The following is a 14,554-nucleotide window of genomic DNA, read 5'->3' as shown; positions in this document are numbered from 1 at the left end:
GCAAAACTATTTTACTTTATTAAGGACTTCAAAACCAGAGTAAAAAAAATAAACATAAATGTATTTTAGTCCATTTGGCATTGGATATATGCATAGACGATATTGACCGACTAACTTTGAGTATAAAATATTATAGTGCAATAGAGATTTGTTTTTACTAGTCAATGACAATATGCATAATCTTTGATAATATCTTATCCAAATTTATCGTTGTTTTCTCTTCATTGTGCAGGTACATGAAGAGGTAGGTCCCAGCAGAGCCCAGTTGGACCCGCAAGACTCACCTTGAAGAGGGACGTCTGCGCAGAAACCAACTGGATCCGCAGGACCCACCATGCTCAGAGACGTGACGTCCTTACGCGCAGTACGCAAACTGTTCCCGCAGGAAATGCCTCCCAATGGTGAAGGACTCTGCCTGTTCCCACAGCTGCGGATACAAGCCATCAGGGAAGGCCACCCGCGCAGCAAGGCTACACGCACAAGGCACTTAGCTCTCAATCACAGTGTCACCTGAAGGAATGAGCAAAGCCGGGAACAATCCCGCACAAAGGCGGGAAGGGGAATACTCCCGCCCAGCTAAGCCAGTCCGTACGATACGGGAAGATCTTCTGTACTGTACCTGACGAGGTATGGGCAAAAGATCTGACTAAAGATACGACAGCTTATTGACAACAGTATGGCGAGCAGCATGCTCCTGTACTGTATGTCACTATTAGCCGCTGCCTACTCACCAACTCCTGTCATACCACGTGCATAGCCGGCAGTTGGTGGAAAAGGAATAGTACACAGCAGGCCTGGTCACTGTCAGCCGCTGCCTACCCACCAACTACCAGCAGGGCACATGCGTAGGCCACAGTTGGTGGAACAGGAATACTATTCAGCCGGCCACACCTCCTTGGAAACCTACCTTCGGCTATAAATACCCCAAATGGTATGATCATCTCATCTTATCATATCTATCACATTACCATCATATTATCATATTATACCTGATATCTGCTCTAGCAATCTCTTAATATACATTTATATTTAAAGAGCAATCTAGTCTGATTCTCACGCCGGAGGGTGGTCACAAGGAGGAACCCCCCCCTTCTCAGTGACAAGCTCACGGTGTCTGTTTTGCAGGTTATCAGAAGAACCATCTTTTTTGGGTCTAACCCCTCGTGGGAAACATCTATCTAACCCCCAGGTTACTCGTAATCTGCCCGGGGTCCGGTTAGTGTTTCTTCATTGGCGCCATCCGTGCATAAAAGCTAAAACTTCATTTCTTTTCAGTTTTTCAAACTTCTGGAAAGATGGTTAAGGAAACTCCGGTAACCACAACCCCAGCTACTGGGGGGAATACCGGCTACACAGTCTTTACAAACACTACCCCGGTTACCCAAGCCGGGGCAAGTGAAGTAAATCTTACGAACACTACCCCAGTTACCCAAGCTGGGGCAAGTGCAGTAAATAATCGCTCACTGGGATTCACCGATACCCAGTTAGAGAAACGAACAAGACTCCCCCGCCAAACACTCGATGAAGTTAAGGCATGGGCGGAGGCACGTCAGAAGGAATTCCAAGCTGAGTTTGACGAACGCTTGCGTTCCGTCCAATAGGCTGACGAATTCGAAGACTACTTGGACGATGACTCGGAGGAATCCGACACCGACGCGAACCCTCGCCATAGGGTAAAAGGGAAGCGTAAGAAAACGGACTCCCAACCGAGAAGGCGTTTTGGAGAAGCCTTCAAACCAAAAAACACAGGTGGAAATCCACGTGACTTCTCCAAAACATTCAGACCAACTGTGGCAAATGCGGGAACGTCCAAATTTGCAAGGGACATTGCAGAAGCAATCGCCCCAAAAAGTGCCAAACAGATGTCCAACATCGGCACTTATGATGGTATATCTGATCCAGACGATCATTTGAACAGATTCATAGCGGGGGCAACCGTCAGCAATTGGACGGAACCTACGTGGTGTTACATGTTCCAAATGACGCTTGTTGGGCCAGCTAGAGCGTGGTTCGATCGTCTACCGGTCAACCACATCTACGACTGGGCAGACTTCCAACAGAAGTTTAGCCAACACTTTAGCCAACAACGAAAGTATACCGAAGAGCAATGGACAATCCTCAAATGCATTCGAGAGGAAGATGAATCTTTGCCAGACTTCATCTCTCGCTTCAACTCAAAGAAGCTAAGTCTGGGTAACATTAGCGAAGATCTTGTTCGCGCTGCCTTCATACAGGGCGCGAACGACCCAGAGCTCATCCGCACCTTAACGGGTAAAGATGGCATGCCATCCACATGGGATGCCATCATGACAGCAGCAAAACGCTTTGCGGAAACGGAGAAGCAACTGGGTAGAGATCTCCCACAGAGCACAAACCTCTACACCCAGAAAACAAGAGAAGACAACGTCCTTACCGCCCGATTAAACAAAAAGCGGAAGCTAGGCATTTGGCAGTCAAGGGTAAACTTTGACACCTCATCCGGCTTGCAACATCGGTTAGGCGGAAGGGATAACGTACGGTCGAACCAGAACTCCAGATGGACGCCACTCACCAAAAGCGTCACCGAGATATTCGCCACTGAGGAGCTCCCATGGCCAAAGGCTCCAATAATCCGACATCGTCCCAACGCTGATCGGAGCAAATACTGTGACTTTCACAGGACAAAAGGCCACAACACTGAAGAATGCACAGACGTAAAGGATATGGTCGAAGCATTTGTCAGAGATGGGACGCTCGCGCACCTCGTGGCGCAATGAACGCTGAGCAGGCTGATCCGTGTAGAACCCCAGCTGGGGAAAACACGAATAAAATTTCCAGCTTCAATGTGGAGACTACATGCTGCGTAAAGAACGAGATCCCGAACCAGGTGCATATCGGCTCGATGGCACTCCCATCCCAACAACATGGAAGGGAGCTCAATTACACAGTTTGCATGTAGATCAATTCCAAATTTGTAAAGAAAAGGCCCAGAGCCACTTCTAATGGAAATGATTCTCCTTAGAACATCGACGCTGATGATTTTACATTTATACTTTATGAACTTTCAACACGGATATGCCGGTTTTCACCGCATAAATACGTGGAAAGTCGTTGCGTGGGGAAGGCGGCAAAACCCGCATAAACCCAAAAAACGGCAAACCTTCACGCAGGTCAGTTGAAGGGGAAAAGTTCAGTGATCCCACTAAATGAAAGTGCCGGTCTATCCGCATGAATCATGATAGAGGAAACTGAACACTAACCTATTAACAACCGCGCGTCGAACGGTTAATTTATTCAACACGGATATGCCGGTTTTCACCGCATAAATACGTGGAAAGTCGTTGCGTGGGGAAGGCGGCAAAACCCGCATAAACCCAAAAAACGGCAAACCTTCACGCAGGTCAGTTGAAGGGGAAAAGTTCAGTCATCCCACTAAATGAAAGTGCCGGTCTATCCGCATGAATCATGAGAGGAAACTGAACACTAACCTATTAACAACCGCGCGTCGAACGGTTAACTTATTCAAAACAGAGAATTTCTAACAAAAGGATGAGGAAAACCTACACGCAGGTCAGATATAGGTAAAGTTTAGCCATCCTACTAAGTGCAAGTGACGGTCCTACCCGCACAATCACGAAAGAGGAAGCAAAACTTCAACCTATTATCTACCACGTTCAAAGGTTAACTTATCCTAAACACTTAGAAATTTCAAAAAAGATGAGGAAAACCTTCACGCAGGTCAGATGTAGGTAAAGTTTAGCCATCCTACTAAGTGCAAGTGACGGTCCTACCCGCACAATCACGAAAGAGGAAGCAAAACTTCAACCTATTATCTACCACGTTCAAAGGTTAACTTATTCTACACTTGGAAAATTGCTAATTTAAACTAAAGTATGCAAGACATATAACGTTTATAAAGCAAGGAATCCAGAGAAAGTAACGGTTTTACCCGCACAAAGATTTATATTTCATATTATTCATTACAAGAATGGCCGGGTAACTACCCGCCTAAAAGAAAATAAATCTATACAAGCTAAATCTATCCTAGCAGTGGGAAGGGATCTTCAGGATCAGGCTTCAGGGCCACTTCCACTTGGACCAGCACCATCAGTAGAGCGTGGCAGTTCAAGGAAAGCTTTAAGGATAGCTAGCCCATCATCAGCAGCAGCAACTTGGTTCACCTTCTCCACCACCGGATGCGGGAAGGCGGCATACTGATTCACTGCTTGGTCGTAAACAGCTTCAGTATCAACATTATACAAAGGGAAGTTGGAAGGCGGGATGCCTTTCTCAACGAACCCTAGACCAAGCAGGAAGCCGGCCTTTTCCCCATCCTCGTGAGAAGCGTTGAGGGCTGCGCTCATAGCATCGTCATAAGACGTATCAGCAAAGACCCGATGCACAACCTACAAGAAAATATACAAGTATCAGAACCTTTTCTATTTACAAAGAAAAGCGTAAAGACATGAAAAGCATACCTGAGACAACGCTTCTCGAAGAAGCCATTCCTTGGCAACCAGAGCTTCTTGGAGGGCAGCTTGAGCTTCGTTATGGGCGCGTTCGGCTTCACTCTTGTTGAGGTTGCCAAGCAACACTTCTTTAGCCGCAGCCTCTTCGACGCCCTTTAGCTTCCGCTCAGTGTGGTCAAGCAACCCCCTCTGGTCCAAGATCTCTTGGAGCTTTTTGGCGTCTTCCATCGCCAAGGCATCATGAGCCTGCTGGAGAGCCTCTAATTTGGCTTTAAGCTCTTCATTCTCCACGCGTAGAGGCTCAGCAACAGCTTCAGCCTTGGTGGCCCTCTCGGTTGCGTTCCTTGCAGTTTCCTTAGCCAGCCGAAGCTGTGCATTAACAGCTTGGGCAGCCTTGGAACGGGCCTCGAGCCGGGCCTGAACTTCAACCTCGAGGGCCTTGAAGGCCTTCTCCTTTTTCGCAGCCACTGCGGTAAACCTTTGGTTCTCCTCCCGGACAGCCCGCGCCTGAGCTACTTCTTTAATGCGAGCTGCTTTTAACTTGTCGTTTTCACGACAAAGCAGCTCGACGCGCGGATGCATCCGGGCCAGGAGAACCCGAAGCTCATTGGTTAGCCTACCCTCCTGGTAGCTAGCCATGGCTTCCCCCAACGCACCACTGGGAGCAGCGTGACGAGCCCACTCCACGCACTCCACAGGTGTGCGAAGGGTTGTTCCTCGGCGGATGTTCCATCGTGGAACATACACTTCATTGGAATCCGACACTGCAAAAAACATAATGCAGTTAGGAAAAGATGATAAAAATATGAAAAGGGCCAAAAGAACCCTACGCACCTGTAGGGTCAATAACAGGCCGATAGCCGCCAAACCCATCACCTGAACCCAACGGAAATCCATCCAAGAGGTCAGGCAGATGGGAAGGAGGCAGAGGTTGGCGATAAGCCCCAGGCATACCTGAAGGATCAGCCGTCGTTGCCGATGACGGAGGCGGCATGGTAACAGCCGCCGCGGTCGCCGTTGCGCAATCCGCAGCAAAAGTAACCGCCGGCTCAGTGAAAGATGCGGTAAAAATGGCACTGACAGCCGGCGGTGAGGTCATCACAGCTGGAACAGTCGGCTCAACGGAGTGAGCAACTGAACCAGCGGAAGCAGGCGCAGGCGCAGCCGCCTGGGTCGTCGCCTCAGGTAGGCTGACCAAGCCTACCGTCATGGGCGGAGGGGTACTCCTCTGCGCTCCACCCTGGAATGCGTCAACATCCACGCCTGCACAAAGAAGATAAAGTGTTAATGACGAAAAGCTATGAAGTTAAAAGATAAATAAAGTTTGTACTTACGGGTTTTCTTGAGCCTAAATGTACGGACAGGCGGGGATGAACCCGATGGAGCCGGCCTCTTCACGCCGCTCACCATTGTCATCCTGGGCTCTCCGGAGGTGACAGTTGCAGCCTCCGGAGCGGTGGTCTTATCACCACCGGGATTCCCCGCCACCTCTTCGCTCTCGGTCTCCGAATCAGACCGAGGCACCGGATCGGCAGTGGAGGCCACCTTCTCCTTCCCCTTCCCGCCGGCAGCCTTCTTCTTCCGCACCAACGGAGGACCATCTGCGGATTCCTCATCAGAACATACGATTAGAGGAATTCCAGCAGAGGTTTCAACATTGAGGGGTCGAGGGTTGAATAGCGCCTTACCTGGCCGCCTGGCGCTCAGGATCTCGTGGCCTAGCGGGTAGACCTCCACAAACCGATCCGCCGTTTGTTCTAGGATGGGCAACTCGTTCTCGTCTAGAGCGCGAGTACACATCCGAGCGGGACCGTCAGCCTCCCGCGGGTACATGAGCGACTGCAAGTCGTTCCCCTCTGAAATAAACAGGAAAGAAGTTAGAAGAAATTCTAAATCAACAAAAAGAAACAGAGCATACCGTAAGGAACAGAGTTCGAACCGTATTCAAGGACGATTGGGATCTTTTGCGCATCCGCATCCTTCCACACCCGGCTCATCCCCAGCATCACCATCCCGGACTCCGCAAACCGGTAAACCGGAGATTGGACTCGGGATATCTTCGAGAACCATTCCGCCTCCTGGTAGTTGGAGGCGTGAAGGTTGGGAAGTGCTTGCCCATTTTTGAACTTCATGGCAAGGGGGATGGCGCGAGCGGAGATAAAGAAGAACTCCCGCTTCCACGAGCGAAGACTGCGCTCGGTTGCGCAAATCTTCAAACCCTTAATCCGGGTTATCAACGTGTACCACCCCTGGATGCACCTCCAGGAGTAGAAGGTCATCAGGCGGTCGACATAGGGCTCAATGCCCAGAATCCGGCACACCCACTCGAAGTGGCGAATCTTGGCAATCGCCATCGGATGCACCTCGGTCAGGTGCACACCGTGCCTCTCAAGGACACGGTAAACAAACTTTGTCAATGGGAACCTAAGATTCCCATAAACAAAGAATGCAGCATATACCCCGATCTTGCCTCTGGGGGCATCATACACCGTCTGATGGGGTTCAGGAAACTCAGGCTCGAGAGACTCGAGCATGAACTTCCTGACGACGTACTGATACAGATCGACAGGCAGAGCACACTGGCACTCGCCAGCAGTACTTTTGTCATCGGCTGTAGATTCGAGATCACGTGAAGACATCTTGCAGATGAAAGAAGAAAACGATTTCAAGGGAATGCTCGACTGAAAAGATGAGTATTCGCCAGAAATCGTTTTGAAGATGAAGAGTGAAAGTGTGGATTACAAAGAACCCTCTCCCCCTTTATATACTAATCGCAATTAATGCGATGAATTTAATGCGGAAGAGAGAGAAATCGAAGGTGCAATGAAACTATGACACGTGGCAAAAAGCAAGCTGGCAACAGCTGTTGAAAGGACGCATACCATTAATTTCGCGGCCACGCGCCCGAAAAATCGCGCCCACGCGCCTGAAAAAGCGTCTGGAATGACCATGTACTGTCACGTCACCATAACTTCCTGCACGTCCTGACACAGTCAGAAGAAACCGTCGCACGACGTTTCAGAGGTTTGGACTGTTCTTATCCTTTCACCAACCTTTCGAAATTCAAAAATTCAAAAAGATTCAAAAGTAAGCGGGAAAATACCCCTTACCTTGGCAACCAAGTAACCATAAGACGGGTGCGGGTACAGTGTTAAGGCAAAACCCTTCACATACTTAGCACCTGCGGGGAATTGAAGCCAAGAATACCCCGGCAACCAAGTAACTATAAGACGGGTGCGGGTAGAGTGTTAAGGCAAAACCCTTCACATACCTAGCACCCGCAGGGAATTGACGCCAGGAATACCTTGGCAACCAAGTAACCATAAGACGGTTGCGGGTATAGTGTTAAGGCAAAACCCTTCACATACCTAGCACCCGCAGGGAATTGACGCCAGGAATACCTTGGAAGTAAAGTAACCGTAAGACGAGCGCGGGTACAGTGTTAAGGCAAAACCCTTCACATACCTAGCGCTCCGCAGGGAATTGAAACCAAGAAGGATCTTCTGGGCAATGCTTGCGGAAACGGAAATAACATCCCCGCATAGCGGGAACGTCGAGAACTACATTGTTTGAAGCTCCAGGATGGAATTGGTGGTTTTAACATAATTGATCACTATGTTCAAAACTACCAAAACCTCATGGAGAATCCACACAAGTGGGACTCAACGCTCCTGACTTGCGAGGAGGTTACAGACCTACCCGCATCATACCCAAAGATCAAGCAGGAAAGTCGGGAATTTCTGCAAGTGACAAGGACTTCCGCGGGAAGAATCCCCATGGAAAACCTTAAAAAACCCCTTTTCAAAACCCTTTGCTTAAGTCCAAAAGTTCACCTCACTTTATTAAACATCCATGAGAAGAACATTGGACTGGGGGGACTTGAAGAGGTAGGTCCCAGCAGAGCCCAGTTGGACCCGCAAGACTCACCTTGAAGAGGGACGTCTGCGCAGAAACCAACTGGATCCGCAGGACCCACCATGCTCAGAGACGTGACGTCCTTACGCGCAGTATGCAAGCTGTTCCCGCAGGAAATGCCTCCCAATGGTGAAGGACTCTGCCTGTTCCCGCAGCTGCGGATACAAGCCATCAGGGAAGGCCACCCGCGCAGCAAGGCTACACGCACAAGGCACTTAGCTCTCAATCACAGTGTCACCTGAAGGAATGAGCAAAGCCGGGAACAATCCCGCACAAAGGCGGGAGGGGGAATACTCCCGCCCAGCTAAGCCAGTCCGTACGATACGGGAAGATCTTCTGTACTGTACCTGACGAGGTATGGGCAAAAGATCTGACTAAAGATACGACAGCTTATTGACAACAGTATGGCGAGCAGCATGCTCCTGTACTGTATGTCACTATTAGCCGCTGCCTACTCACCAACTCCTGTCATACCACGTGCATAGCCGGCAGTTGGTGGAAAAGGAATAGTACACAGCAGGCCTGGTCACTGTCAGCCGCTGCCTACCCACCAACTACCAGCAGGGCACGTGCGTAGGCCACAGTTGGTGGAACAGGAATACTATTCAGCCGGCCACACCTCCTTGGAAACCTACCTTCGGCTATAAATACCCCAAATGGTATGATCATCTCATCTTATCATATCTTATCACATTACCATCATATTATCATATTATACCTGATATCTGCTCTAGCAATCTCTTAATATACATTTATATTTAAAGAGCAATCTAGTCTGATTCTCACGCCGGAGGGTGGTCACAAGGAGGAACCCCCCCTTCTCAGTGACAAGCTCACGGTGTATGTTTTGCAGGTTATCAGAAGAACCATCTTTTCTGGGTCTAACCCCTCGTGGGAAACATCTATCTAACCCCCAGGTTACTCGTAATCTGCCCGGGGTCCGGTTAGTGTTTCTTCAGTACACTAATGGGAGCTAATGGAATGCACAAACCTGAAAAAAATAATACTATATAGTATGTAATTTCCAATAAAAACCATTTAGTTAGTAAAGTTGGTGTATGTTTGGACAATGGTAACTCAAAAATTGATAGTTGTGTAATTATCATTGTGTGTTAGGAAAAATTATTAGATTCAGGTAAAAGTGTATGTTAAGACGAAGTATTAGATTCAAGTCAAAGTGAACATTCGAGCCACAACATATGTACGGGTCACATACTTTTTTTTGAAAATTGAATCAAACGTTGAAATCGGGTCACATGTTTATAGATTTAAAGACAAGCCACAACAACTGCAACATACGAGTTATACAATTCACAGATGTTCGTGGCGTGCTTCTTTGATGAAAATAGTGAGGTTAACATTTTCAACCGTTTACGTTCTTTTGACTCTGTCCGGGAATGTAGCTTTTTTTCTTTGTCACCTACCCAGTGCAACGCGCGGGTTCTAACGTCTAGTTAATAATATTATAATATATTCCTTGTTATGAAGACATTTATTTCATGGTGTTTTAAGATTTAAAAATTTTGATTTAATGGATTAATATATATTACCAATGTGAATCTATGGATCATTATGTTTTGGTCTTATATAGTTTAAGTGTTATTTATAGTTTTTGTGAGTTATCATATAGAGCGCATGATTCATTCTAATAATGAATAAAACTTACTTATTTGAATTATATGGTTACCACATAATAACATGACACGTATGAAATTTAAAGGAAAGTTGCATGCTTAAAATGCCTACTTATTTGAGAAAAAAATTGAGATCGAGGCATGACACTCGAAATGTGAGACTCCCTAAAGCTCATTATAAAATGTGCAAGCTTCTAAGGTTTTAAATCGATAAATATTAATGACTCGATCATATAATTTTTTTGATTTATATAAAGTGATGAGAAGTTTATTCATAAAAATGTTTCAATAAAAGAATTTCCACTATTAAACTGTAAATCTACTATTAAACTAGCAATATTTACAAGGTTTGAAACACCACCATAAAGGTTGTGTGATGCTAACCCATTCCCTAAAGTTAATGTGATGATAGAATGATCAATGTGAAGGTTGTGATCATTACGTAATCAAGGAAATTGTAGTGATGCTATCATTCAAGTTAACTTTCATGGTTTTTAATCAATTTCTTGAAGTGAATGTGATGTAATATGAGCCAAATTAGATATATAATATATAAATAATTCTTACATTTTTTAATCGGGTTTGAGTTAGTTTTCATTTAATATTATTCTAAAGTGATTCATATTTGATTTTAAAAGGTTCATAAAAGAACGAGCTAAATGAGTTAATTAACTTAAATATGAGACTAAAAGATATATTAAGATTGAAGTTTGTAAACTCATGTATAGTATTACGTTAGTTAATATATTATAATTCACCTAATCTTTAAATATTAATTCTTTCAAAACATACAATGTCTTAATTTGATTTTATTTTGGCATTACAGATGCATTCACATGAAAGATAATAAGTTGAGTTTGTGGCTTTTATTATATATGATCTCCATATTGTTCAGTGGGCTAAAGATTAACAGTGGATCATCATTATTGTTCTTTCTTGGAAACCGTGAACAAGAGAAGTTGAACAATAGAAGGTTTGAAAGGCTAGTACTCATTCGGTGAAGAGCTTAATCAAGAGGGATCGAAGATTCACGGGTTTTATCACCTTTAATCTTCCGTTGCCTATTTCAAATTTATGTTCACCATGAATTTTATTCTTGTTTTGTTTGATTTACTGATGCTAGGTTAAACATATAGACTGCCTAGGCTTTATGATGAACTTTTGTCGACGTTGGATTTTGTTTTGGGATTTGTTTTTGTTATTGTTTATGACTAAGTAAGAGATTTCTTGATTTCATTTGATGCATATGTGTGCTTAGGATTGTTTGATGACTTTTATTGTTTCATAGTTTCCTTGGTGATTGTTTTAGATAATAGGATTATGTTAGGTCATATATTGTGTGGTTTTGATTAGTTTGTGGTTGATTTGCAATAATACGATAGAAACAATATTAATAAATCAAGTAGACCTAAGTGTGATGCTAATCTAAATAGCTGTAATATGATACGTCTTGGTTGATAATTTGCTAGATTTAGTTATCTATAAGGAGTCCGTCTAGGTTTGGTTTATTTTTCATGTCTATCTAGTCGAGTGAAGTCTTTAAACTACCTTTTTCTACGTTGTAAGGTAGGATTTCGTATAGAGGTACTTGTTATAAAATAAATTAGTGACCGTGAGCGAGTCTAATTAACACCGGTATTTTTAATAACTTATTAGGGTTCCATAGGTGTCTCCTTGAGAAGGGTCAAGGGTCATGTTCGGTTTTCCCTTAAGTGATTAGTTTAAGATCTCGGTTCCATAACTTAGCATTTTCCCAACCATTTGAAAATTGATGCATTAGGGATTCTTGCTAGGTGGCTGCTTGTCATCATCTAAATTAAGTCCAGGTTCTAAGTCTAGTTTTCTTGAGATTTATTAATTAGTTTTTATGTTAGTGTATATTAGATTTTAGTAAAACCACCTAGTAATAAATAAATAAATAGTCGTGTCTGTAGTTGAGTCTAATTTAGTTAATTTACGAAATTTATAGAGTCTGTGGGTTCGATATTCGGACTTATTAAAATGTACTAGAGTCGACCGGTACACATGCCGGTTAGTAGTTTTAGTTAAATATAAGAGTCTAGAATTTATTACCTAGTGTCTAGATTAGCGTGTTTTTATACAACTACTTGTAGCACATCATGATGATATAATAATAAGTTTGAAGTATGTGATCATGGTCTATAATAAATGATGTCTTATATTCTAGAAAATCTTGAAGAAACTTAATAAGTTTCAAATACAGTCATATAAATGGTTATCACATTAAAATCATGACAAAAACAAAGAAGATGATATTTAATATCTTCATGTTACGTCAACTAGTATGGCCAGAAGGTCATATTAGAAAACAAAATATTTATCGACTAGAATATATAGTACATAATAAATCACATAATAAAAAAATATGGTAAGTAACTAGAAGTTACTAACCATATGCACTTTATATGTTGAGAATCCGCTAACTCATTTCTCACATTAGATGAATTATTAATTAAACGATTATAGTTAATCGCTCATAATGAGATGAATATTGTCATCTCCACATGAGCGTATACTACAACAATAATCAACTTAAAACCAACTGCTAATCACAAATACTCCCCAATATTCTCCAAAGCTAACCAATTCGGTCCTACATTAAAATATTAGGTAGTGCATGCTATGTAACAATACTGTTTTGGATAAAAATCAGCTAAGGATAATGTATCCAAATCCGTAAATGTGAGGTCTAGTGCTATGATATTAACAACGAATGTGTGAACGAAATTGAGATGAACACATCGATTTGTTGCGAGGAAAAACCCTTTGATCTTGTTTGGATCAAAGGAAAAAAACCTGGGTGATGACAACTCGTCAATCACCAATTTATTAATCAAAAAAGGTTACAAGCGTTTTGGAGATTACGATGACAACTCGTCAATCACCAATATGAATTTTGCTCTAGTGTGTGTGAGTACAAGTGAGTCTAGTTGATCGTTATGTCGATGTTTATAAAGTAAATAACAAATAACAACAATTCCTAGCTATCCGCCACTCTTCCACAACTCCTCCAACATTCATTGACCACGTGCTTGGGAGCTTCCAGTAGCGAACTTTAAGGTAGACCAAGTCATAAAGTCATTATACCTGGCTAACACATCACCATTCAAATACAATCATTAGTAAATAAATAATACCAAGGATCCTTGATCCTTCATAACTTGAAACATATCTCAAGGATAATCTATCCACAAGACAGTCAAGAATAATAGATCCTCAGCATAAAATTCATGCCCTAACAATTGACCCCAAAATGGCGGGTGATAGTGGAACACAGCTGTCATTTTTGAAATTCAAATCCCTGAAAATTGGAAACGATTAGACGTGTGTCAGATGGTTATTATCACTAAACTCATTGATATACGCCGCCTATATATGCGATGATTATAACCATTTTATAATCACACATCCAGCCGTCCTTCAGGTATCCTTCTTTCTTCTTTTATTTTCCTTGAACATGTCTACTGTTTCTGTATCCTCTTCCTCTTCTTCTTTCGATCATACCGACCCCGGCGAACTTTATTCGCAAGGCATCCTCAAGCCCCTTCTTTCAAGATCTGTAAGTTCACGGATCTAGAAATTGATGAAATCCGATCACATTTTCCGGCCAATACTGTTTTCCGACCCTTCGATTCCTTAGCCCGCAGCGACTGCATATCGAAAAAACTAGGTTTGTTTTCCAGCCCAACCGTTCCTTCTAGGCTTCAAGTATCCCTTTCCTGATTTCACCCAAAGATTCTTCACCTTGGCGGGAATCGGTTACGTCCAAACCATGCCGATGTTATGGAGAGTCCTTCATATCATAGAGAGGATAATCGAAGAAGAGGGTGTCGAGTTCGGCTTGTCAGAGTTAGCGTACCTGTACAACCTGGTTACCCACGGCTCCAAACGCTTTGTTTTTAAATCAAAACCTCACCAAGTGATCCCTATCTCCAAGGTTACTCTGAATGGTACCCTCTAGAGGAATCAATTTTATTTTGTCAAAAGAGATTCCATTCCGGGTGGACCCGATCTTCCCAAAAGGTGGATCCAGAAGGGTAGTATCTAGGATCCTTAGGTTGTAGTTGAAAACTTTGCTTTACTGTCTGAGCTTCCTAGAGTCGAAGAGAGAGTCGAGAAATTCTTGTCACTGGATCCTACAATCAGAACCTTTCAAGCCAAATGTATCGAAGCTTTTCAGGAGTCAAACTTAGAGTCAAACATGTCAAGTAAGAATAACATATTTTAATATTGATAAAAATAATTGAAAACTTATATGCGAATTACTTTTTACAGGTGCTCAGAAGTCAGGAAAGTCCGCATCCAAGTTTTCTCTCGAAGACATTGACTGCATGTTCACCAAGAAGGAGACCCCGAAATTGACTCCAGTGCCTGAGCCTCGCCCAGTCACAACCCGACCCAAGTTAGGAGCAAAGAGGAAGAAGAGCTCTGATCCAGAGAACCCCTTTGAGACCAAGAAACAGCTTCTCGAGATGCTCTCGACCGTAAGGATCGTTTATCCTTTCAATCTTTATTGTTCAAGTATTCTTCTAAGCT

Source organism: Bidens hawaiensis, unplaced genomic scaffold, assembly GCF_021521415.1.
Source record: "Bidens hawaiensis isolate Kalapana, Puna unplaced genomic scaffold, B.hawaiensis_p1.1 tig00027993_1, whole genome shotgun sequence".
Lineage (NCBI taxonomy): Eukaryota > Viridiplantae > Streptophyta > Magnoliopsida > Asterales > Asteraceae > Bidens > Bidens hawaiensis.
The sequence above is the reverse complement of the archived record's forward strand: the minus strand, read 5'-3'. Positions refer to the sequence as shown.